This window comes from Pteropus vampyrus, unplaced genomic scaffold (genome assembly GCF_000151845.1).
Source record: "Pteropus vampyrus isolate Shadow unplaced genomic scaffold, Pvam_2.0 Scaffold374, whole genome shotgun sequence".
NCBI classification, from domain to species: domain Eukaryota; kingdom Metazoa; phylum Chordata; class Mammalia; order Chiroptera; family Pteropodidae; genus Pteropus; species Pteropus vampyrus.
The window spans coordinates 802136-807668 of record NW_011889155.1 but is presented as its reverse complement, the minus strand read 5'-3'; the positions used below and the strand labels follow the sequence as shown (position 1 = coordinate 807668).

The 5533-nt window shown below is 44.8% G+C and overlaps 1 long non-coding RNA gene across 1 annotated transcript in view; it reads left to right on the top strand.

The window, feature by feature from the left end:
* The window catches only part of LOC111731438, a 25425-nt gene that overhangs the window by 8579 nt on the left and 11313 nt on the right, over positions 1-5533 (top strand). The window contains exon 2 of the long non-coding RNA XR_002777132.1: positions 2774-2778. This is a non-coding gene — a long non-coding RNA (uncharacterized LOC111731438). The remainder of the gene's footprint in view (positions 1-2773; positions 2779-5533) is intronic.

Below are 5533 nucleotides of genomic sequence, written 5' to 3'. Positions count from 1 at the left end.
GCAAATTTCTAGAGCTCTTTTACTGCACAGCCTCCTTCTTTCTGGAACTTTGCCGCGACTTCTAGCTTCATCCCTGAACTCCAATCTCAAAATTTTTAATTCAGCAAGATTAACATATTCTACTTGAGTTTCTTCTTCCTGAGCCATGGTCTGGAATGGATGCTAGGCAGAAAACCAGGACAATTAGGGGCTCCCTTTATTCGTTTCTCGTCTCTTAGGGAATCACATACTATTATGCCTTTTTTTCATTGTTTGAAAACAAATGTTTTATATATTTTGTTCGGTTTTCTATGTGTTTAGTGTGAGAAGGTAAGTCTAGTTCTTGTTACTTCAACACAGACAGAAGCAGAAGTCAGGGATTGATATAAAAAAAGCTCTCTAATGGCTCAGTTTAAATACCGCCACTCTCTCATGAAGCTTTTCTTAATTTCTGTCTCTTCTGTGTTTATTGCCATCACACTCTGCCTTTTCTTATAATCACATACATATATGACTCTCCCAGTGGACTATAGGAACCTCGAAGGTGAGTACAACGTCCTTCTTAGTAGCTTCTCTGAGCCTAGCTTGTGATAGACTCTTGGGAAGTGAGACTGGGCTTCCTTGTGTGGCAGTGAACTGAAGTGACCTTGATGAGGCAATGGGCACCCCATGCTGAAACCCTGGAGGACTGGCTCTCTCTCCTGTGTGATCACCAGTGGGCATACTCCCAGGCAAAATCACGAGGGTGTACTATTCTCCCTTATTAGGCAGGAGACTGAGGGATTGGCTAAAGGAATTTAAGCCTGTCTAGACTTGCCAACTACATCATCCTGACATTAGAGCTCACAAAGCCTCAGATCTTGAAACAATGGAAGGGTTTGACCACAGGTAGCCTGGCAGCGTCAAATGATACCTCAGAGTGGGGCCAGACCATCCCCAAGGGGCAGGTCCCTGGGCCAAGTGTCTAGGAGCTCAGGCTTCTGCAACTCTTGCCCATTTTCCCTGGAAGTAGAATGAGGATGCAGAGAGGCCTTGGTCAGCTATGACCAAACTTTATGACTTTGATCAGCTGAATGAGTTTCCCTACCTACAGAATGAAACCTTAGACAGGATGGTCTTCAAGGCTTTTTCCCTCTCTAAAGAGCTGGGTTCTGGCAACTGATGGGTTGATGGTCCTACAAGTCTGTGATTCCCTGAGCTGGTGATTCTAGGCTTATAATTGATGGTTCTGGGACGTTGGCTTTCTGTGACTCTGTAATTAGAACAATCTGTGATGCTATGAACCTAACTTTCTATGGTTTTGACGGTCACAGTTAGTGACAATTCTATGACACTTTGTTGCGTGGCTCTGTGACCCTGAAGCACCCACTGCATAGATCGCCATCAACAGCAATGGCACTGGGGGTACCTGAGATCTAGCTTCCTGTTTGTTAAAGAAGAACTCAAACCTGCTTCCTGTTCATTGTTCCCAAGTTCATTAATTCTGAGTGATTCACTTACAGGAGCCAGAGAGAAACAGAGGTACAGGGGTTGCCAGCCCAACTGCCCCTGGCCTGAAAGGGCTGAATTGTATGCCTGCCTAAGAGAACCATTGTGCTAGGCTGTCTGGTCAGGGCTTGGCTGGGCCGGGCAACACTGCTCCGTGCCCATATAGAGATTCTGTCCTCCCAGTCCATTAAGTGGCATCAAGCTCTCCCAACGATGATCCTGTGCCCCACCAGGAGGGGTGAACCAGAGAGCAAGTGGGGTCCCATTGCTGATTCTATCCCCAGGTTTCTTGGGCTGCCTCTGGCTGGGCTTGTGCCTGTTTCTCCAACCCCGGCTGATGCCTCTGATTCTGCCTGGTTTCTGTGGCCTGATCCCAGAGGACCCACCATGCAGCTCTCTGAAATCTCTGGGCCTGGTTCTGCCATCTGACTGGGACCTCTGGGCACATCCCCTGCAGTGTCTTTATTTCCATTTCCCTCTAATTGGGGACCTAGATGTTGCTCCCTGACCTGTTTGCCTATGGATTTGGGACAAACCCCTGGCAGTCCCGTAATCCTGTCTCTGACCCTATACATAGGGACATGCTGGAGGAAAAGGGACAAGGGATCTGAAGTGACTCCCACTCTGTCACTTGTTTCCGTGACAACTCATGTGCCCTCTCTGCACTGCAGGCTCTTCAACCTTTAAAATGGGAAAGTGGTACCTCCTTCATGGTAGCTGTGGAGAGAAATCCATAACATGTGTACAAATGTGCTCTGTGGACTAAGGGTTGGTTATTCCGTGCAAGCAACAGGGTTAGTTCTCCAGGAACGTATGTAAGCCCATCTTTTGTACCTCACCACAGAAGTTTTTCCAACCCATGGGGAGAATGTTTGGTGGGTGCCTGGGTCTTACTCTCCTGGAGGGAACCACAGACTCTCTCTTTTCTGAGAGAAAAGGCTGTAGTCAGGAGAAATTCATTCATCCATTCATTTATACATTCAAGAGTCTATCCATTCATTCATACATTCGTACATTTTACACATTTATTCATCAAGCTCAGACTTTTTGCCAATCATTGTTTTGGGTGCTAGTTTCTGTGTTGGAAATTCAGCGTAGAGAATGACTTTATTGCACTCTGGACTTGGAGTGAGGAGGGGTGGGGAGTTGTGAATGGCCACACCAGCCCAGCCCTCTTATGGAAAACATTTCCTGGCAGGGGTTAAGAGCCAACATGTTGGCTTCAGATAGGCGTGTGTCTCTATTACTTGCCTTGCTGCATGAAGTTGGGCAGATTACTCTGAGTCTCTGCTCATCTGTAAAACAGAGAAAGTAATGGTGATTTTCCTGCCAGGGTGGTTGTGAGACCTAACTGTAATCAAGTATAGCCTTATGTGACCAAGTTTGGGCTCCATACTTGGCGGCTCTAAAGTAGAGGTTAAGGTCATAGGAATCAGGTGACTTGTTTGAATCTTAGCTCTGCCACTTATTGGCCAAAGGGCCTTGGAAAGCTATTTGGCCTTTCCTGCCTCAGTTTCCTCTTCTTTCAAATGGGGCTCATAGATATATTGTGAGGATTACATTTTTAAAAATATAGATCATGTAGCACATGGCCTGGCACATAATAGATCTCAGTCAATACTAGCCAACAGTATTATTAAATATTCCTCTTGATACCTGATTGGACCCAGCCTGATTGGACTTCATTCACGAATTTCTCAAGGAAGTACCTGACCCTAGGTGTGTGCAAGATGGCATTGGAGAAAGACTCTAGCTACATGGCAAGTGGGAATAGATCTTGGAGCTTGGGGTTTCTTTATATGGAATGAGGCCGAGTGTCCCGCACCCCTTGCTCAGTCGGCCCCACCGGAATTTCTAGATTCCTCAGTCACCAGTGAAGGAGACACCTCTTCATGCCCCTTGAGTTTCCCAGGAAGGGTTTGGTCTCTGTTTTGGTGTCTTGTTGTGGGGTTTCCATGGGGCTGCCTGAGCTAGGCAATTGTATTGATCTCGGCTGATAAGCCCTGGTACCAAAGCTGGCTCACCTTCCGGGGTGAGGTGGAGGGAGGAGGAGGACACAGCTGGCACTGGGCAGAGGATGAAAAACCTGTAACGGATCAGCATCTTTGGGCTCAGGATGAGCAAGAGGAGAGCCCTGTCCAGGGCCCCGCCTGTCTGGGCGCTAAGCCTTCTTGGCGCTGAGGCCAAGGCCAGCTTTCTTCTCTCTGTCTGTTCCAGCCTGTTCTAGTTCCGATGTCTCAGGCTCCCAAGGGGTCTGTGAGTGAAAATGAGCCTGGTACCCAGGCTCCAAAAGCATGCATTCATTCACTTATTCATTCATTCTAGATTTCACTGAGAGTCTCCTATTCCATGCCAGGCTCTGCACTAGCATTTTGGAAAACAGTGGCAGACTTGCCCTCAAGCAGCCTACAGGGTACAGGACCTGGTCAAGTTATAACCCAACTGAAGTAGCAGTGTTATGAATTTTTTTTGTGTGTGTTTGTGGCATAGACTCTTTAAGGAATATGATGAAAACTCACCAGAAAATGTAATAAACACATGCCCATAAAATTTCGCCTATAGTTTTTGGATGTTTATGGATTGCCTTGCCATTCATTTGAAAAACCCCAGATTAAGAGTTCCTGAATCGTAGTGGGAAAGTTGCTGAAAGAACCAAGCCAGGAGGCTGTAGAAATGCAGAGTTAAGGAATGTTTCTTAGTCTAGGAATTCAGGAAAGACTTCCTAGAGGAAGTCATGTTTATTCATTCAATAAGCATCTATTGAGCTCTTATGAAATGCCATCCATTGGTGAGATATCATTGAACAAGAAAGGCAACGTTCTTTCTTTCCTGGGGCTTATAGTCTAATGGGGAGAGACAAAGAAATAAACAAATAATTAGACAAACACACAGTGTCTGCAGATGATGGGGAGGCTGCTTTAAGGGAAGTTCCAGGCAGAGGGAATAGTTACTAGAAAAGCCTAAGCTGGGCAAGAAAATCGGTGCTTTAAGAATGCTTGAAAGCAGGCAGTGTGGCTGGAGCTTAGTGAGTGGTGTGAGATGGAGTTAGAAAGCCAGATTGCATAGACCTTGTGGGCCAGGGTAAAAATTAGGGTTTTATTCTGAGAGTAATGGGAAGCCATTTTTCTCTTTAAGTTTAGAACTTTAAATTTGCATTACGGAAGCAGTGTGCACATGTCTTTTTACAGTTGCCTTTAAAAAAATTATTTATTTTAATTAGTTTCAAGTATATAGTACATTGGTTAGATATCTATATAGTTTGTAAAGTGATTCCCTCAATTGCTCCCTCTCTCCCCTGACCTTCCACCTAGACAATGTATTAATGCTAACTGCATTCCCTATGCTGTGCTCCCCATCCCCGTGACCATCCATTGGCTACTAATTTATACTTCTTTAACCCTTCATCTCAATCTCCTGGTCCCCCAAACCCTCTCCCCTCTGTCCGTCACCAAATTGTCCACTCTATTGGAGAGTCTGTTTTTGATTAGTTTGTTCTTTTTATTCCTTAGATTCCACATATAAATGAAATCTTATATGGTATTTATCTTTCTCTGTCTGACTTGATGGACCTTCTAGGTCTGTCAAAGCAATACCTTTTTCCATCTCCTTCCTTTTAGTCTGCGTGTTTCCTTTAATCTGAAGTGAGTCTCTTATAGGCAGCATATGTAGGGGTCTTGTTTTCTTATCCATTCGGCCACTCTATCTCTTAGTTGGAGCACTGAATTCTTTTCCATCTGAGGTACTTCTTGATAGGAATGCAGTTGTTACCATCCTTTATTCCTGTTTTTGATACTTTTTTTTTCTTCTTAAAGGAGTCCCTCCAACATTTCTTGTGATACTGGCTTGGTGGTGATAAATTCCTTTAGCTTATTTTTGTCTGGGAAACTCTTTATCTGTCCTTCAGCTCTAAATGGTAGCTTTGCTGAATAAAGTATTCTTGGTTGTAGATCCTGGGTCTTCATCACATCGAATAATTTGTGCCAAACCCTTCTGTCCTGCATAGTTTCTTTTGAGAAATCAGCTGCCAGTCTTATGTGTGTTCCCTTATAGGTAACTATCTGTTTTT